Genomic DNA, 19520 nt, shown 5'->3' with positions numbered 1-19520 from the left:
CAAATTGGCTATGGCCGATGCAAGCCTGCATATTTGGCATCGTCGAAACGTTCCCCAAGGAGCTGGCATTAACCGACCAGGATCGCCATTTATCGTTTGTATGGACCCCATTCCTTTGCGACCGACGCCATTGTTCGGGCTCCTGAGCCATCGGCAAATCTGACCCGCGTCTGTCTTGATTACAGTTGCCCTTGGCGCACAACCTTGAGAGAGCCTTGACCTACGCCTTCACCTACTAGTAAGCCCATTCAGCAGCTCTCAGCTTGCTTTAGCACGCCGAGGGATCCTTTATAGATGAGACGATGTTACCCCTCGACCAACCGAATCAGCTGACCCACTCTTCTACGCCTTGGCGACCGATAGCGGCATGCAGATTGGGTTCTACCGCGGCAGCATTCCCCAGCTGTTTGACGACTTTGAAGCTTGTCAGCCCACGGTATGACTCGCGTTAAATGATGGCAATACCCTGGGCAATGATGCGACGGCCCGTGACCCGTAATAACCATATTATTGGCCTGTGTCCGCCGAATCCGTACCGCAGTTAACGCTTTGTGCCTGTGTCATAGGTCTTCCCGGCCGTTCCGCGCCTCCTCATTCGACTCTATGACCGCGTGAAGCTCCAGATTTCTCAATCCAGCCCCATCGTCAAGATTCTCTTTGACTTTGCGTACGCGCAAAAGCTCAGTCTCCTTCAGAGCGGCTGGTGAGTCGTCAGTCGGCAAGCGCAGCCATAGCCGGGAGGCTGAAGAAGTGGGCTTTGCCTTAGCTCCTGACCGTCGCCTGACTGTATTGATCGTCTATTGGTTGTATTGATCGTTGTAGCGTTAGGCGAGATACTATCTGGGACAAGATTGTTTTCAAGAATATCCAGAACAAGCTTGGCGGACGGATCCGTCTCATGGTAGAGTTGAATCGACCCGACGCATACTGCCGAGCCTTGCCGATAGATCCAAGATTGACGAGACATGCGCGAGACGGGGGCGGAGGTGGAGGGAGAAGTAGCGTGGGTGCGGACGCCATCTTCGACAGACAGCCTTACAAAGAGAGGAATTGACCATGCCTTCTTTGATTGCTTGACAGCTCACGGGATCGGCTCCTATTTCGCCCAAAGTCCTCGAGTTCCTGCGCATTACCCTTGGCTGCCCAATCATGGAGGGCTACGGCTTGACGGAGCTCTTTGCAGGAGGATGTGTGACGATGGTGTACGACCACCTCCAGCCCTTTGGAGCGCACGTTGGTGAGTCTGACTGAAGAGTATGCAATCCGGCGCGAGCTGATGCGAGCTGACGCAACCTGGATGTCCCAGGACGCTTGAGGAGACACGGTTGAGTCTGGATGCGACCGACCCGTGGCAGTGCAACTCATCTGTAGCACTATCGGTTGCGGATACAGTTGACTGCACTGAGCAACAATAGCTTGTTTGAATGATACTGACCCAACAGCATCATCCGATGCTGGTCGCATTTGATCAGGTGTTCCATTCCTTTGCAACGAGGCCAAATTGGTGGACGTGGCCGACCTGGGATACCGCGTTGACGATCAGCCCAACCCTCGCGGAGAGGTTTGTACTATAGCAAAGGATTTTGAGTGGTTGAGAACCCGAACTCTGCGGCCTCGCTGTAGCATTGGCAACAGCGATGAGCACCACAAATATACCCCCACGACTCGAGAAGCCAACGGTGGCGCTGGTGGATTGAGGGATTGATGGATTGATGGATTGATGGATTAATGGATTAATGGAATGCTAATACCGTCCCTTTCTCAGCTCTGCTTCAGAGGAAACGCAGTTACTCCAGGTAACCAATGTTGCTCTGGCCTGTCTGGTCATCCTGTGAGGGACAGTCGACAGGGTTCTTCACAGCACGGAAATGAGCTTACGGAGGGAAGGCAGTCAACGCTGCTGCATGTTGTAAACTGGGTCGTCCCCGTGGCTCCGCTGATCATTCGATGCACCTACAGGCTACTACAAGAGCCCAGAGCTTACTGCTGCCGCATTCGATGAAAACGGATGGTTCCACACGTGCGTTGTGTCTGCGATACTGATATGCGTTAACCACTGTGTCGATGGATAGGCACTCGGATAGCCCATATGGCCGACTGACTAACTAACTGACTAACTGACTAACTGACTGACTAACTGACTGACTGACTGAATGGCTTGTTCCCACCATCAGGGGTGATGTCGGCGAGCTCTTGCCCAACGGTACCATCAAGATCATCGATCGAGTCAAGAACCTCTTCAAGTTATCCCAAGGCGTAAGCGTCTGCCCTTGATGTCGTTGCACTTTTGGGCCGTATATCGACCAAGCACGATTGATTTGTGGCGATAGCTGCTGCGTGTGCCGGGTATGTTGCGTGGATGACTAACGGCTCTGGTTCTCGATCGGCTTGCCTCAGGAATACGTGGCGCCCGGTATGTGTGGCAGAAAATGCAAGAATAGCAAGGGCTATTTCGAGTAGCGTGTGGATGATGCACCATTGGATATTGCAAAGCGCCGTGCTGATACATCAGCTGCCACGGTTGACTCTGGGAATTACAGAGAAGGTGGAGAATGCCATCAAGAACAAGTAAGTGTGGAGGCTCCTACAGCGATGGCTCATGCCTCGGCTTGATGGCGGCTGTTGGAGCGCTTCGTAGCGTCTTGTAGGGCTGGTTGCAATGCAGGACAGCCATCCGCCGCATTGACAATCACGCAGGGAGGTGCTGATGGCAACGCAACACTCTGCCAGGTTTATCGGACAGGTGTGGATTCACGGTGACTCTTTGGAGTCTTATCTCATTGCCGTAGTTGTTCCCGAGCCCGACACCGTCCTGACCTGGTAAGGCGACCTGGCTGATACGACTCGTCTGAAGCGACCACGCTAAACAATGCACGAAGGAAGCCGATCATCGCGAGTTGGTGTTGCTCGTCGTATCGATTGCACCCGTGAGCCGCATATGACTCAAATGAGATGTCTGAACAGGGCCAAGCACAACGGACTGGAGGGTAAGTCCATGGCCGAGCTGTGCGAAACTGAGGCTTTGAACAAGCTCATTATGGACAGCATTGTCGAGTCTGCCAAGGAGGTAAGCCGCCACCACAGTCGATCAATCTGCTTGCGACGAGTCTCGGTTATGGCACAGGCACGATCGTAGTAATGCGAGTGGGACTGCTGCTGATGCGACCGCGCTGCTTCCGCTCACACAAATTTATGTGCCTGCTGTATGCAGCACGCCCTCAAGAGCTTCGAGACTCCGCGACGCATCCATCTCCATCCTGATCTCATGACCCCCGAAAACGGGTTGCTGACTCCTACGCTCAAGCTCAAGAGGTAGGTGATGTGCACCCACCCAAGCTTGTAGCGATGGATACGTGTGGTCTTTGATCGCTGAGCGAACCTAGCATACCATGGATCAACGGGCACTGATGCCATAATTCGCTGGATGGTATCAGAAACGTGCTCAAGACTCATTTCAAGACCGTCACTGATAAGCTCTACGGTCGCGCCAAGTAATGCGTTTGCAAGTCGACAGCCTGTACCAGAAGTCGCTGCCCGGAAGTGTCTGGCGTGGCTACTGGAAATGCTGGCCGTTTGTTGGTCTGACAGCACTGTGATGTCGGGGGCTCGTGTGTCTATCCTTCAAGAATCAAGACCGAGCCCCGTTGTTTGCACGGATGTGGGACGCGGGAGAGATCGGGATTCGAGTGCAGGGAAGAGGGTATGATCGCAAAGGAAGAATGTATGTATCCAACACCCTCTCAATCACACACGGGGCCCTGTCGACATTCGAGAGCGATGCCGGGGTGTTTTGTTGGTTCAACCCGACGGCTGGTCTGGACCAGGCTTGGCGTTCTTGGTTCGCAGCTGGTTGGGAACGAGACGGAGTAGCGGTGTAGTGGAGTGTTTCTCGTACCAACCCCTGCCTGTTGTTGGTTTGAGGGAACACAGTTTTGAGATGATTGCAATGAGTAGGCGATGTGTTCAGGTTCCAGAAAAAGCAACTGCCCTGGCTCAAAACGGGGGTGTCCCATTTCGCTATGGGGACACTGTAGACTATTGTGTATTAGGTCAGGGTGGCGAGAAAGCAACAGGTCTGTGATTATATAACGCCGGCGTTGGGTCTCATTAGAGGGCGGAGACTCGAGAGGCTGATACGGTACGCAGTCGGTGGACCCGGGGAGTGGCGCTCTAGATGACTGGGAGGGAAGGGTCCGGGTGGGGAACAAACATAAGTGACTTGACAACAATATTGAGCGGAGGAAAGACCTGGGTGCTGCCTTGGTATGGATTCAGATAGTAGGTGCAGTTCGGGACGTTGATGCCGTTGACGATGTTGATATTGCAGTTGGCCGTCAGCACAGGGAGAACAGGGTTCGAGGGATTGTACTGCTGACAGCCCCAATCTTTGTAAAAGTCAACAGAGTAGCCCTGAGGAGCAATGGTGCCAACCCTGTTGACGATGCCATCGCTGCCGGCTGAGAATCCATAGCAAGTCGTGATGGGGTCCGCGGTCTGAGCTGCCTGGATGCTGGTCCAGGCCGACGTTCCGCCACCTGGAGGAATATTACCAACGAGCTGGACCGCTGTTGGACGTCACGACAAGTGGATCGCCGTCCGAGTTAGCGTGCACATCAACTCTTCCAGGCAACGGGTTTTCGCCGGGCGGGAATGTGATGGGGCTCCCCGTCGTCCAACAGTGTGCTACATACCTCGACAGCCGTCGCCACTTGCAATAGCAACGACGTTCCCGTTGCACATTGCTGCTCGCTTCGCACGAGTAGGTCTGGCCGCCGGAACGAGAGCGTGTGCACATGGCCAGGCTGGAATGCCGCCGCAATGAGGATGAAATCGACCCGGATCGGAAATGTATAATGACCCGTAATCAGCAACATAGTTCCAGCATCAGAGAAATGTATGTGTCAATGTCGCCCACGTGGCAGTTATGAACAGAAGTGCTTACTCTGGGCTGACAGCAGGACAACAAGCAAACAGGCGGTAGAACGGAAGCTCGGCATGTTATGCTTGTGTGTCGGAAAGAATTGAGCGATGGAACGGATGGTTTGGAAGATCGACCAGAGCTTGACCGCAGGCTTTCTGGATGAAATATACTGAGAGTACAGGTGCTTCCTGAGGGGATATCTCATTTATAGCCGCCTTGGGGGAGAGAAGCGAGCCTGCGTTCCATGGAAGACTTCTGAAACGAACGCTATTGATTCTAGATAACACGGACGACGCTGCGCAAGGCTGGCTCCGAAACTGCTCCGGGGCGGGCGACAAGCTGGAAGAACAATTGCTTGTAGCTCGATGGCCATCGACTCTCACGGGGATCCGATCAAGCGGCTGCAAGCGACTGCAAGCGACTGCATGGAGACGGGCGAGAACGAGAGAAGGTTCGACGGACATGCAATCAGGGGCACCGGAATCGCGACGGTAACACACGGTAGAGTCACGGGAGCAGCCGCTGCATCACGTGCATCACGTGCATTGCGTGAGCAGCGCCAGAAATGGCGCACAGCCACGTGCCGCTGGGCATGTTGCACAGAGGCACTGCCGCTTTTGGCGACCGCAGTCGCCTGAGCCTGCACAGCGACCTCTCCGAGACCGACATGACCGAGGAGATATGAATGGAAGAGGACGACGAGTCGACGGATGAGCTGTTGGATGTCGCTGCTGGATGTCGCTGTTGAATGGCGCTGTTGAATGTCGCTGTTGTTCTCTTGCCTGGGCTCGGTCTCGCTCCCCGATCTCGCTGCTTGCAACATCTCTCTCGCCGCCATCTCGCCCCCGCCTCGCCCCCGTCTCGCTCGCCCAGCCACTCTCGCCCCAGCAACCAGGTTTTTGCCTTCCCTGACCTTCCTCGTCTGTTTTCTGCCCCCCATCTTCTTCCCTCATTGCTCACATCCGTCTCCCATCCTCATCGTCCCTCGCCATGGCTACTGAATTCAAGGACGTCGACATTGCCGTCATCGGCGGCTCCGGCCTCTACTCTCTCGAGGGCCTCACCGTCCTTGGCGAAGTCAACCCCCTCACTCCCTGGGGCCATCCTTCTGACAAGATCGTGGTCTGCCAGACTCCCCACAACACCAAGATCGCCTTCCTGGCTCGCCACGGCCGTGGCCACTACGTCAACCCCTCCGAGGTCCCCACTCGTGCCAACATCGCTGCTCTCAAGCACATTGGTGCCAAGGTCATTCTGGCCTTCTCCGCTGTCGGCTCCCTCCAGGAAGAGATTGCCCCCCGCCACTTTGTCATCCCCTCGCAGCTGATCGATCGCACCCGCGGCATTCGCCCCTCGACCTACTTTGAGGATGGTGTCACCGCCCACGTCGGATTTGCCGATCCCTTCGATGCCGAGCTGGCCGATCTGATCTACGATGCCTCGCTCTCGATCGAGGGCGTGACCTTCCACAAGGACAAGACCCTGGTGTGCATGGAGGGTCCTGCCTTCTCCACCCGAGCCGAGTCCAACCTGTACCGCTCCTGGGGCTGTGACATCATCAACATGTCGGCCATCCCCGAGGCCAAGCTGGCCCGCGAGGCCGAGATCGTCTACCAGATGATCTGCATGTCCACCGACTACGATTGCTGGAAGACCCACGAAGAGGCCGTCAGCGTCGAGGCCGTCATTGCCAACCTTGGTGCCAACGCCGACACCGCCCGCAAGCTTCTGCTCAACCTCCTCCCCACCCTCGAGGACAAGGTTGCCAAGGGCGAGCTCAAGTCCATCGCCACCCTGCAAGGAAGCAACCGCTTTGCCTGCATCACGGCCAAGGAGAAGCGTAACCCCGAGACCGTCAAGAAGCTCGACTACATCCTGCCCGGCTACTTCTAATTGCCTATGATCCACAGGCGACATCATTTGGCCCGCTACGCGCCCTTGCCCGATGGTGCACATCAAATCGTGACTTGACCCGGTCACAACTCCCCATTGAACGTAGTTTTATTTCATTTCTTCTTTTCTCGAAGCCAGGCATCATGCGATGCATACAACGTTTCCAAAATGAAATGGGACACCCCCGTTTTTAACCAGGACAGTGCTTTTTTCTGGAACCTGAATACACCCACCCACTCATCGCATTCATGGCCAAACGCAGCACCCTCGATTTCCGCATCGCTGCACTGCGATGCTACTCGCTGCCCCGCAGCTTGCGCAAGGTCGCCACCATCTTCAGTGTGTCCAAAAGCACCATCCATCGCTGGCACTCCGAGGCCAGTGTGCAGGTCGATTGTGGAGATTATTTCTTCCCCAAGGACAGGACCAGCCATCGTCGCTATTTTCTCGCCAGATGGCTCCCAAGCGAAACACACACCCCGACCCCGACCCAGGATCACCCAGTGACTCTCCTGTGGCCAAGAAGCCCGCCATTAAATCATGTCGTGCCTGTGGATTGACCAACCACGTCAGACCCTTCATCAAGAAGTGCACAGCCAGAGTCGACAGCAGCCCTGCCTCTGGCTCTGCCTCGGTCGCTGAAATGGTCAGCCAAGCACCCCCTCCAGACAATCCCAGTGAGGACACTGCCTTCCCAGCCCTCGTGGTCGAGATTCCTGCACTGTGTAAGCTGCCATACGCTGTGGGATCGAGACATCAATGCCTCAAGGAATATGATCTCGGTATGCCAGTCGATCATCGCCACAGGAGATCGACCGAGTGTATTCAAGACTGTGCTTCCCAAACCAACCAAAACAAAGAGATTGCCAACGAAGACAGGAGTGCAATGCCATGGCCTGCCCGCTGGGCCTACAAGTCAGTCAGCGGGCTTCAGACATCTGAAACCAGGAAGGAACTGTCCCGTTTCTTTCTGGGCCGACTGTAACAGATGGGATTGCATGTCCTGGGTTCGATAAGACAACCACTTCCGCACCGTTTCGGCGTCGTGGCGACGACAAAATGCAACGGGTTGGCCTGTGGCTTGAAACCATCTGCCGAGCGTGCAGATACTTTTGGATCGCTCAGAAGCAGGCCAGTGCGCATTCCCGTACTTTTTGCATGCCAACCAAGTGGTTGGGTACGGTAGAGCTTCTCAGTCCTGACGAACCCGGATCTCGGTGGGATCGATGGGGCACAATTTCAGTTTCCTTGGGTGTTGCTGGTCAAAGTGGATATGTCTGCAATGTGTCTACGAGCGACCCTGGTCGTGACACTTTCGCCGCGGGAAGGAGCAAGGTTTGAGCAGGTCCGGCGGTGCATGGTCAGGCCAAATCGCATGCTTTTCGCGTCGGTTCGAAGCACTGGGCCGGCAGTGTCCACGCAGGTTTCTTTTTTCGCTTGGCTCGGCGCGCACAAGGCGAGCGGCGCGGTCGCGATCTCGGCCAATTGGCAGGGTGGGGCGGAAGCCACAGCAGGCTTGTCCTGGACAGCCGCACCCCGTTCTTTGACCCACAAAGACGCTCCCCTCGCCCTTTCCCCTCGTCATTTTTGTCTCGTTTCGTCCTTTCGGCTCCCTCCTCGCTCTCCTGCCCTCATCTGGCTTTGGCATCAACACCTTCGTCGCCCTCACCCCGCCTCTCCGCCATGCTCAGGGCCATCTCCTGTTGTTTTGGAGGGTCTTCAGACCCGGTCGACGGCCGAGATGTCTCCCAGCAGACCCCTATCTACCTCTACCAGCAGACCCACCCACCAGCAGCCCAACAGAGCCTGCCTCCTGTCTCCGAGCAGACCCAGGATGTCGTCGCCCAATCTGCTGACACTCAAACCCAAACCCAGACCCCTGTTTCCCAGCAGCCAAAGTTCCCTCCTCCGCTCGATCCGTTTGGCCCTTGGCTCCATCCCGTCGAGTGTCTCATCAACGGCGCCCGCGACGAACCTGATACTCTCCTGATCAACACTTACGAGAGCGGTGCCTCGGAGCGACTCAGCTATCTCCAGGTGTGGAAGCAAGCCTATTCGGTCGCCCAGGCCCTCAAGGCTCTCCCTGGCTGGAACGATGACGGCCACGAGGCCATCGGCACCTTCTGTGAGGCCGAATCCAGCTGGGCGATTGGCTCGCTCGCTGTGTGGATGCTGGGCAAGTGAGTATTCGCTATTGGTGCGGTGTGATAAATGCTGTTGTGATGTGAGCTATGAACATCAATTCAAGCAATGGACATGTTCACCCTTGCTCCGTGCCATGTCAAGGGTCGAGCCTCACCTGTCTCTTGATCCTCCCCCATCCAGGAAAACACTCAACTTTGCCCTCAACCTGCCTCCTGCAGCCCGCAGGGCCCTGTGCGAGAGGTTTGTGCTGGTTGCTATCGTGAGGATGAGCAGGCTGGTTCCTGCATCCTGGATTGAGCCAGCTTCTCTTCTGGGCTGGTCGACTGAGATCCTGACACTCACATCACCACCAACCGACAGACATGCAATCAAGTACATTCTCTACCACCACACCAAGCCCGGCCGCACCGAAGGCGTGACTCTGATCGATGCCGCCACCTTCCCGGTGTTGGACGACATTCCATCCCCGTCTCTCGAAGTCTGTGAGCCTCTCGATGAGTTTGTTGCCTATTTAGGAACATCTGGAACAACTGGTATGTGAGTGGAGTATGAGAGTGCCTGGGATTGCTGACAGAGTAAGCCCCAGCCACAAAGGTCGAGCATGGGAAGTTGAGCTCTAGCGGTTGCGACAGTAGATGACAGACATTGAAGCAACGGTTAGAAACCTATTTGACCTCTGTCTCAATCCTCAATACCGTTTCCTAATCACTCAAACAGGCATTCCGAAGACGTAAGTGACCCATGGCATTGCATCCATACTCCTCACTCGGATCGAATGAAGGATCTCACACTCAGCGGATTCTTTTGATTCTTCAGATACAAATTCCCTCATACTGGCGTAATCACTAGTCGAGGTTCTCTGGGACTCGAGTATATAAGTACCGGGCTGTGCCAGGTAAGACACACGGTTCTGAGCGACAGAGTTGAGCCATCCATGGATTGAGAACTAACACGGAATGGCAATCAGGCACCTTCGTTTGGTGCAACTCTGGGCTGGATGCTTTGCGCCCTGAGCCTCAAAGGATCCTTTTGGTTTCCCGAGCCCACACCCAACACTGTCGACAAAGCCAAGAGTATCATCAAAATGCTCGATGATGGTTTGTGGTATCTCTTTATGGTAAGCTGTAAGCGCCATTGACATTCTCCTTCATTCGGGTACTGACTAATTGTTTTTCTTTGATACCATCCTCTCAGCCACCCTCGTTCATGAAGATGATCATCGACGTTGCTCAGAGTCAGAATCCGAATGTCAAGTGGAATACAGTGAGAAAGATCGGCATGGGCTCGGAGCTCGTTCCAGCGAGCGTGGTCGCACAAGTCAAGAAGGCATTCCCCAAGGCTGATATCATATCCACATATGTATCCAGCGAGGTAAGTGTATGCATATCGTATTATCACCGCGTCATGGTACTGAATCAATCAATTATTCTTGTTCTAGTCTGGCCTTATCGGTGCAATTACGATTTTCCGTCTTCCAGCCACCAGCCAAATCGTTCCAGACAAGTTGGTCTACAGGTTAATTAAGCCCGGTGTTCGCTGTCTCCTTTTTGACGAGGAGGGCAACATTGTCGACCAAAAAGTCTCCAAGAGCGGTGTGCTCGTCTTTGCCGTCGACAAGGACCATCCCATCAAGAACCACCCCAACTTTGTCAACGCCGATCCAAACAACAAACTCGCACCCTTCGGCTTCCTCGAGGATGGCTCACCTCGAATCTGCACTATGGACTGGGTCGAGATGGTCTACGAGAACCAGTTCACTGTGGTTGGAAGGTGAGTCAATGGCTGGGTGTTGCATCTCATTGATGGTGAGTGCACATCTGGCACCCTGGGGACACATCCAACTCCTGTATCGAGAGTACTCACGCCATCCACTCCCTCACTCCACACCATCACTCCAGATTCGACCAGAAGATCAAAGTCAACGGCGTCTACGTCGACCTCAACGCCCTCGAGGAGTTGGTTCTCGAGCACATGCCTGATACCATCACAGACTGCACCTTTGTCCAGACCTCCGAGAAGGAGATCGTGATGCTCTACGTTCGTCGGAGCGGATCCAACACCGATATTGTTCCAAGCGAGATGATTCGTATCGTCGAGGACTTTTTTACCCTCAAGAACGTCGCCAAGTTCCCGATCCACAACGTCTTCCAACTGCACCAGTTCCCCCTCAACGACTCGGGCAAGCGTGATCTCAAGAAGCTCAGGCGTTTCGCCGAGCATGCCAAGTACTTCGGCAGGGCAGTCGAGTATCCTCCTCTGAAACTCGCCAACACTCCCCTGTCCCGCACTGCCGCCAAGATCTCCACACTTGGCAGCCAGATCATCGACAACCCCGCCCTCGACGGCCGCAACTACTACATCGGCGGTGTTGGCTTTGACTCGCTGAGTGTCAGCCGCCTGGCCCTCGCCATCAAGGACGAGTTTGATGCCGAGATATCACCGATGATATTGCTGTCGAACGGAATGACGCCGCTCGATGTCGCCCAGTTGGTTGTCGACATCCTCGACGACAAGCCTCTCATTCCCCCGACTGTTGATCTGGCTGCCGAGGCCGCCAAGCTCGACGATGCGAGTGTGACGGCCGAGGGTCTTCCTCCGTTTGTCTATCCCAAGGACCCTCGCGGCATCGTCCTGACCGGTGCCACTGGGTTCCTTGGTGCCTTCCTGGTCTTTGAGCTGGCCCACAAGTTCCCTCGGGCCAAGATCTACTGCCTGGTCCGAGCCAAGGACGATCAGGAGGCTGTCGAGCGCATCATCAGCACGGCTCAGAAGCTGGTCCTCGATCCGAGCCAGAGAGCCTTCCTTGACCACAACCTCAAATCTCGACTCGTTGGACTGTGCGGCAACCTGTCGCAGGACAAGTGGGGACTCTCGGACGAGCGATGGAAGGAGATCAGCGAGGAGACCGACATGATTGTCCACAACGGCGCCGAGGTCCACTGGCTGTTTGACTATGACAGACTCAAGGGACCCAATGTCCTCGGCACTGCGACGGCCCTGAAACTGGCCACAACCCACCACCTGAAGCCGCTGCACTACATCTCGACCATCGGCACGATCCCGATGGCCAAGAAGGCAGACAAGCCGCTCGAGGAGAAGATCTACTCGGCCTGGAACATCTCTGGCGGGTATGGCCAGACCAAGTGGGTCTCTGAGCAGCTGGTCAACAAGGCACGATCGAGGGGAGTACCTGCGACGATCATTCGCCCAGCCGTCATTGCCGGCGACAGCCAGTACGGAGGTGAGTCGAATGTGATGTGGTGTGGTGTGGTGTGGTGTGGTGTGGTGTGGTGTGGTGTGGTGTGGTGTGGTGTGGTGTGGTGTGGTGTGGTGTGGTGTGGTGTGGTGTGGTGTGGTGTGGTGTGGTGTGGTGTGGTGTAGATGTCTCAATCGTCACATGGACTGGCCATGAATCGATGGTCTCGATTGTCAAGTGCCACTCATCCACCAACTGACACCAACTGACACCTTCACACCATCCATCGCTCCAGTGTCCAACTCTGACGACTACATCTGGCGATATGTCAAGGGATGCATCCAGCTCGGCCTTGCTCCGTCGTATGCCACTCCCGTCACCCTGACCATGGATCCCGTCGACCATGTCGCCAAGGTGGTTGCCGAGATTGCCGGCTCGGAGGAGGCCCTGTCCAAGTTTGTGTTCCACATCAGCGACTCGGAGCACAGGTGAGGACTGTGTGATGTGGTGTGTGATGTGGTGTGGTGTAGATGGTGGATTCCAACTCTAATTACTCACTCACTCACTCACTCACTCACTCACTCACTCACTCACTCACTCACTCACTCACTCACTCACTCACTCACTCACTCACTCACTCACTCACCACAGTGTCCTCACTGAGACCAAGCTGTTCGAGATTGTCAATTCCTTTGGCTGGCCCGTCCTCTTTGAAACTCGTGAGAAGTTCAAGTACGTCATTTCCACCAACCCCTTGTACAACCAAAATGCCCTGTCCCCGCTCATGCACATGATGATGGACATGTCCATCAAGATCGACAACGCCAACACCCGCTCGATCTACCCAACGCCCTGTCCCTCGACTGTGCTAATCGCCAAGAAGTGTCTCAGCTACTTGAACCATGCTCACTTCCTTCCCAACCCCATCACGCCATCGAGCGAGTTGAAGGACGACGAGTATCCCGAAGTCAGCATCTTCACCCGCACCGGCCGCAACTGATCAGCGGACGGTGATTCAGCAATAGATTGATCAGGTTGTTTCTTCCCTCTTCCTTTCTGCTTGAGTCTCTTCTTTCCTTTCCTTTCTTTTCATCTATAAACGACGGATCACTCGATTGATCCGATCCCTTCGCTTCCAACATCCCGCAGCTTGTGGATGTTCATTCCTTTGTGATCATGGACGTCCTTGGTCTTTGGTCGAGTCATGTTTGGTCGAGCCATGTTGGGACTTCTGATGTGAACACGGTTGATTTTTCTTTGCGACCCGCTGTGGCAGGCTCTGAGCCATCTCGACAGACAAGGACCCAGTCTCAACCAGTGTTTCATATCCCGATTCCACTCTCCCGGCTCCATCGACACAAAGGAGGCTGTGTCTGCTGAGACTATCGGGAGCAGGAGTGCGTCCTCATCAACATCGATGACTTCGGAGCTGCCCTCCTGGGATCTAAATGAGTGACTGATTACCGGAATGGTGTATTTTACGGTTCGTTTGTCCAGGTTGAAGCACCCAGACGCGGAACACTGGCACTGGTTTGATACAAAGCTCTGTACAGATATGAGTCGTCGTTGCATTACTTGCATTCGAGAATAAAGGAGAAAGACCTGTCCATTCAAAGAGGCAAATCTCTGAGGCTTGTGGGCACGGCGAAATTTGGCCGGAACTACGGTCCGGTTAGTCGGAGAAGTTGATTCGGATGGATCCGGAGTGGGAGCTGGCCGCCAGAATCTGGCTGCTGGTGCCGGAGCGGACGTGACCCTCGATCGACTCGCCGGGGATACGGCGCTTGCGGCTGTCAATGGTAACCTCGCCAGAGACATGAATGCCGCCAACGGAGGTCTTGAGATCGAAAGTGCCTTGGTAAGCCTGGCCGCGAACATCAAGGACAATGCCGCCATTGGTGTTGGTGGCCTTGAGGGCAAGATTGTCGTTTCCATCGGCAACATAGATGTTTGATTTGATGTTTCCGTTGACAGTCACGGCAGACCAGCTCGATCCGGCCCAAAAGTTTCCAAAGACATTTCCGTTGACGTTAGCGGCGTCAATCCTGTCGGCATCGACAAGCTGTGGGTTGAAGTGGCGAGTGAGCAGCAGATCGAAGGCCGCGCGATGCGCGATGAAGCACCCACTGCGGGTATCGAGGCTGCAACACTGCGGCTGGTTCGTACCTCCACAAAGAGGTTTCCGTTGACGAGCTTGAATGATGCAGTCGAGGATGACAGTTGCTACGGAGGTGCAGACAACGCAGCGGTTAGAATCCTGTTGCAGGCGCATCTCGATGTGGCGCATCCCTCTATGCTTACGTTAATAGAAACCTCCCCGTTAACGTTGTGGATGGAACTGGTGGTGGCTATGATATCTGATTCCTGGATGGCCACAAAGGAGAGATCGTGAGTCGGCCGGCGAGCGTTGTGTTCATAAGCGCGATCGCAGACGGTACTCACGGCCAGATTGATGTTTCCATTGACGCTGGCAAGTTTCAGATCTCCGAGGCGAAGGCGCTGGTTGTGGAAGCCGTCGATGGGGCCGGTGCTCTGGACACTGAGGGCGAGCGACTCCTTGGTGCCTTGAGGCAGAGTAATGCGAGCAGCGACATAGATGACGCAGTGATCCCGACCATGCGGAGACCGGCGGTGGTTTGGGGTCTGTGACGGCCGGCATGGTAAGCAAGTTCCCAGATACTGTAGAAATGGCATGCGAAAGCTTGTGGCGGGCAGGTCAAAGACTCACCTTGATGGTCAGGGACAGGGTCGTCTCGCTGTTGACGACTTCGCGGCTGATGTCATCCAGGCACCGCTCGTGGGAGACGTGGTAATGCGACTCGATGATGGCGTTGGTTTCAGAAGGATCCTCGTTCACACGGAGGGAAACGGTGGAGATCTGCGAAAAGTAGATCGGTTGCTTCGCAAGTCAGCGACTGCCGGAAATGCGCATCTGGCTGGTCCCTGGTTGGACTGGACAGGCGATCTTACCGCATAGCCCTCAACAACGAGAGCGATGGTGTCCAGGCGAGTGCCATCGGCGACGATCGGGTCGTTGTCGGGATAGACTGGGATCCTGGCTTCAGGAACGAATCGGATTGGCTCTTCAAACTCCTTGGAGGGGTCGATGTCACTGCTCGGCCAATCGTAGTTGCCGGTGAAGAATCTGGGGCCGCTCCAGACGTGGTGCTATTGGAGAGGTTTGAAGGGACGCAGTGTAAGGACACGGAGATACGGCATCGTCGGTGACGATTTGTGAACCGCATCAAGAAACGGAGTGGGAGAGTATGCGCGGCACTCTACCGGGAAGATGAGCGAGGAGAGAATCCACAGAGCAATGAACCAGCACAGGAGTTTTCCTGCTTGGCATCCCCTTTTGCGGTGGCGACACTCTGTGTGCTCGACGATCGGATTCACCACAATCGAGACGGAGCTGGGGGACTCCCGCTGAACGGCGGCTTCGTTGAGGAGGGGCTGCTTCTCGGAAGAAGGGTAGTAGCTTGGAGGCTGGTTGTGGGCACCGCTGTCAGACATGATGGCGCAGCAAAGCAGAACAGGAACGGAGGGGACGTGCGGGACAGCCGAGAACGAGAAGAAGAACAAGAACAAGAAGAGGCCAATCGATTGTGAATGCTGTTGCTGCTGTGGTTGATGATGCTGTTGCTGCTGCGGTTGATGATGATGCCTGGGCCCAGCCTGGGAAAGTGCTCCTTTTGTATCACTCGGGCTGAGCCCACGCCAAGGGAAAACGCCAAGGTGGCCAATGTCGCACGCGAGTACACGTGATATCCAGTAATCCCCGAGCCGGGGCGGATGGCACGTGCATCAATATCCCCATACATGGATTGTGCGACATTGGCGTCCTGGCCAATCGGCGCTGTGCTCGCCTGGGTTTCGCCGTTCAGACACCGCCGCAACCCTCTCCACACAATCCACCACGGCTCCTCTCGATCGTCATCGCTTTCGCCGTGCTCTCGCCCCTTGGCCACCGCCGTGTCGCATATCAGAGACTTGAGCACAGAAAGCATAGGCATATCCCAAGCCATTTATTGCTCCATCCTGCGACCAAGCCATTTTTGCTCCGTCCTTCAACCAAGTGACAATGTCGCAACACATTGTGGATCTGACCGGTGACAGCGACTCGGACGCCTCTCCTGATATCAAGCAGCGTCACAATCGGCAGGTCATACTCGATGATGAACACGACGAGCACGACAACAGCGTCCAGCTCGTCCCTGATGGAGCTCTCAGGGAGAGATCGAATCAGGCCCCTCGGATCGTCCGCCCCCAGAGCCAAGAGACCCTCTGGAGCTCGGAATTCGCCCCTCATCCAAGCAAAGTGATCCAAAACATGCGCCCAGTGTCCCAGCCGCACCAGAAGCAAGCTTCCGCCGGAAATCCGCGCCCGGCGCTAGGCTCCTCCAGCACTATTAGACCCCCATCAGCTGCCCATCAGCAAAGCCGGCCCTTCTCGACTCCCTCCAAGGAAAACCGATATGGCTACGGCTATGGGTCTCAGCCCGGCAGACCTGACTCCGACGGCACTCCCTTCGCCCGAAGCTATCGAAACGACCAGGGGACCAGCTCGTCGTACGGGCGAAATGGCGGTAACCCCAACTTTGTGCGTACACCAGCTGTAATATGCTCGCAATCGTCAAGCTCCACAGCTGCAATCGTGCTGCCGCTACTTTGCGTGTTGCGACATTGCGCTTTCCTGGCTGGGACTATTTGCACACATGTGCACCCAGATGCCAAAGCACGAGCTGTGGGGTAGCGTCGCTAACCCCTTCCTTTTTCGATCCAGAACCCCAACCAATTTCCATACAATTACGTGCCCTCGCCTCAGCGCCCACCCGTGATAGTGAGCAAGTCGAGCCTCGATCGTAACGGCCGATCCACATCCCGGCCGGCCGAGTCGAGAAACATCTTTTCATCCCACTCGACCTTCAGCAACCCATATTCGATCGAGCCCATCGATTATGACGCCCAAATGGAGCGGATTCTGCGCCAATCCGCGCCCACCCGGGACGCCCAGCGATCTGGACCACCGAGATTCCAGCCAGAAATCGAAGTTCCTGAGAGGAATCTGCTCGAGCTGTTGGAGAGGTGGGATATCAGCAGATGATGTTCATTCCTCTAGCAAGTCGGTGTCTCTGAGAACTGACAATCCTCTACAGTATTCCCGACGACGACGAGACCATTCCTTACCATGTCCAGCCCAAGGACGTAAACGTCACTCTGCTCCGCCACCAGCTGAAAGGTCAGTGCTTGTGCTAAGAGCAGACGACGCCGCTGCTGCCGCCGCCGCCGCTCAACTTGAACTGATCCAAACCAATCTCGTCAATTTGATCCAATAGGCGTGGCCTGGATGAAAGGTAGACAGCTACACAATGGCAGCAGCCAAGGATGCGCCGTTGTTTGTCCATCTGGCCTGACAGGGTTCAGTATTGAGCCGAATCTATCATCGCTATACTGATACACATGAGTACTTGTCACCAGAGCGCGAGGAAGGCATCAACAAGGGCGGTATTCTTGCAGATGATATGGGTAAGACCTGTGCAACATCTGGTGGGGTTACGAGGACCGTCTCAACCACTTTCGCCGCTTGCTACCGTATGCCTCAAGCAATCTGAGCTGATGTGCCTTCTTGACGGTTAACCAGGCCTTGGGAAAACCGTCCAAACGATCAGCTTGATTGTCTCGAACCCTTCCAAAGACCCGGCATGCAAATCAACTCTCGTGGTGGCACCGCTCGCATTGATTCGTCAGTGGGAGAGCGAGATCAAGAGCAAGACAACCGATGGCCTTCTTTCTGTCCTTGTGTACCACGGCAGCGAGCGCATCAGCAGTAAGCTTTGGATGACAGCGGTCTTCAGACCTGGCCAACACGGGGCTTTCTTTGGCGCCGGTAAACTGAATATTGTCTCCCTACCCCAGATATTGAAACGCTCAAGACTTACGACGTCGTCATCACAACATACAATGGTCGGTATCTGTTCCACGAAGCGATACTGTCCACTGCTGAATCGCGAATCGAGCCTTGCTAACTATACCTGCTTTCAGTGCTGACGGGCGAGTTCCAGCCGCCAGCCAAAGATGAACGAGACCTGGACTCGGAGTTCATCAAGCCCGGCAAGGACTCTGGCCCGCTTTTCAAAGTGACTTGGTATCGAGTCATTTTAGGTACTGGAGAGCCTTCGATAGCTGCCAACAGCACCATGACGTGGATCCACCTGGATGCAGCAGCATTGTGCACACCATGTATCCTGATCTATTTTCTGAACTCTTCACCAAGACGAGGCCCAAACGATCAAGAACAAGTCCACAAAGGGCGCTCAGGCATGCTGCGCTCTGTATTCCAACTATCGCTTCTGCTTGACCGGAACGCCAATTCAAAACAACCTTGATGAGTTGGTAAGATTCGTGGTTGCAGCCCACCTTACTGGCACTGTCCCACGACCGGTATCCTGAAAGCGGGCATTTCGCATCGTACCGTGCTGGCGACCATTTGATATCCCATCGTGGCGAGAACATTGCCTACGAAGGTCGATCATTCTTGAGGGAGGGCCATGATGAGCTGGGTAGATGCTCCCGATGGCAGCTAACCACAACGACATCTGGTGGAATTGTTCGGTGGGCGTCAACAGTACAGTTTATTCAGGTTCTTGAGGGTCAAGCCCTACTGTGATTATGGTGAGATGTCACTGGTCGCAGTCACTGCCCCAAAGGCCCGCCGGCACCAGCAGAGCCGCAGCCCCGCGAAACTTGCATCGATGCTTCTGGTTGTCTTGATGGTCGCACTGACTGCTGTATTTGACCGATGCCAGCCACGTACAAGAGGGAGGTGTCCGATCCATTCAAACAAAGCCGGCCCAAGACCGCCATCAAACGGCTGCAGATTATCCTCAAGGCTGTGATGATCCGCCGAACAAAGTTCTCCAAGCTCGAGGGCAAACCGTTGTTGAACTTACCCCAACGCAAGGTCGAGCTCAAGACCATCCCGTTTTCACTCCAGGAGCGCCGGTTCTACGACTCGCTCGAAGATCGCATGAGGAGAAAGCTGGATGCGTACATGCAGGTCCGCAGCTTGGCCGTGCTCAGAGCAAATATTGACGCATGTCTGTGGCAAGCTGAGCTGGATCGATAGTGAACTAGTGCTCGAGTTGGTACTTGTCCTGGCAATCTGTTCATCACGGCGAGCACATTAGCATTAACCTCGGTTGCTGTTGCGCAATTCACTCCGCAGGAAGGAAGCATGGGCACCAACTACACAAACGTTCTGTGTTTGCTGCTGAGGTGATTGAACTGCGTGTATATCTGCAGACGCAACGGCGGCAACGGCATCGCACGAGACGATGGACCGTGCGTCTGAGACACTCTGCGTGC

The sequence above is a fragment of the Polychytrium aggregatum genome (assembly GCF_025602895.1).
Source record: "Polychytrium aggregatum strain JEL109 chromosome Unknown BJ171scaffold_58, whole genome shotgun sequence".
Classification (NCBI taxonomy): Eukaryota; Fungi; Chytridiomycota; class Chytridiomycetes; order Polychytriales; genus Polychytrium; species Polychytrium aggregatum.
The sequence above is the reverse complement of the archived record's forward strand: the minus strand, read 5'-3'. Positions refer to the sequence as shown.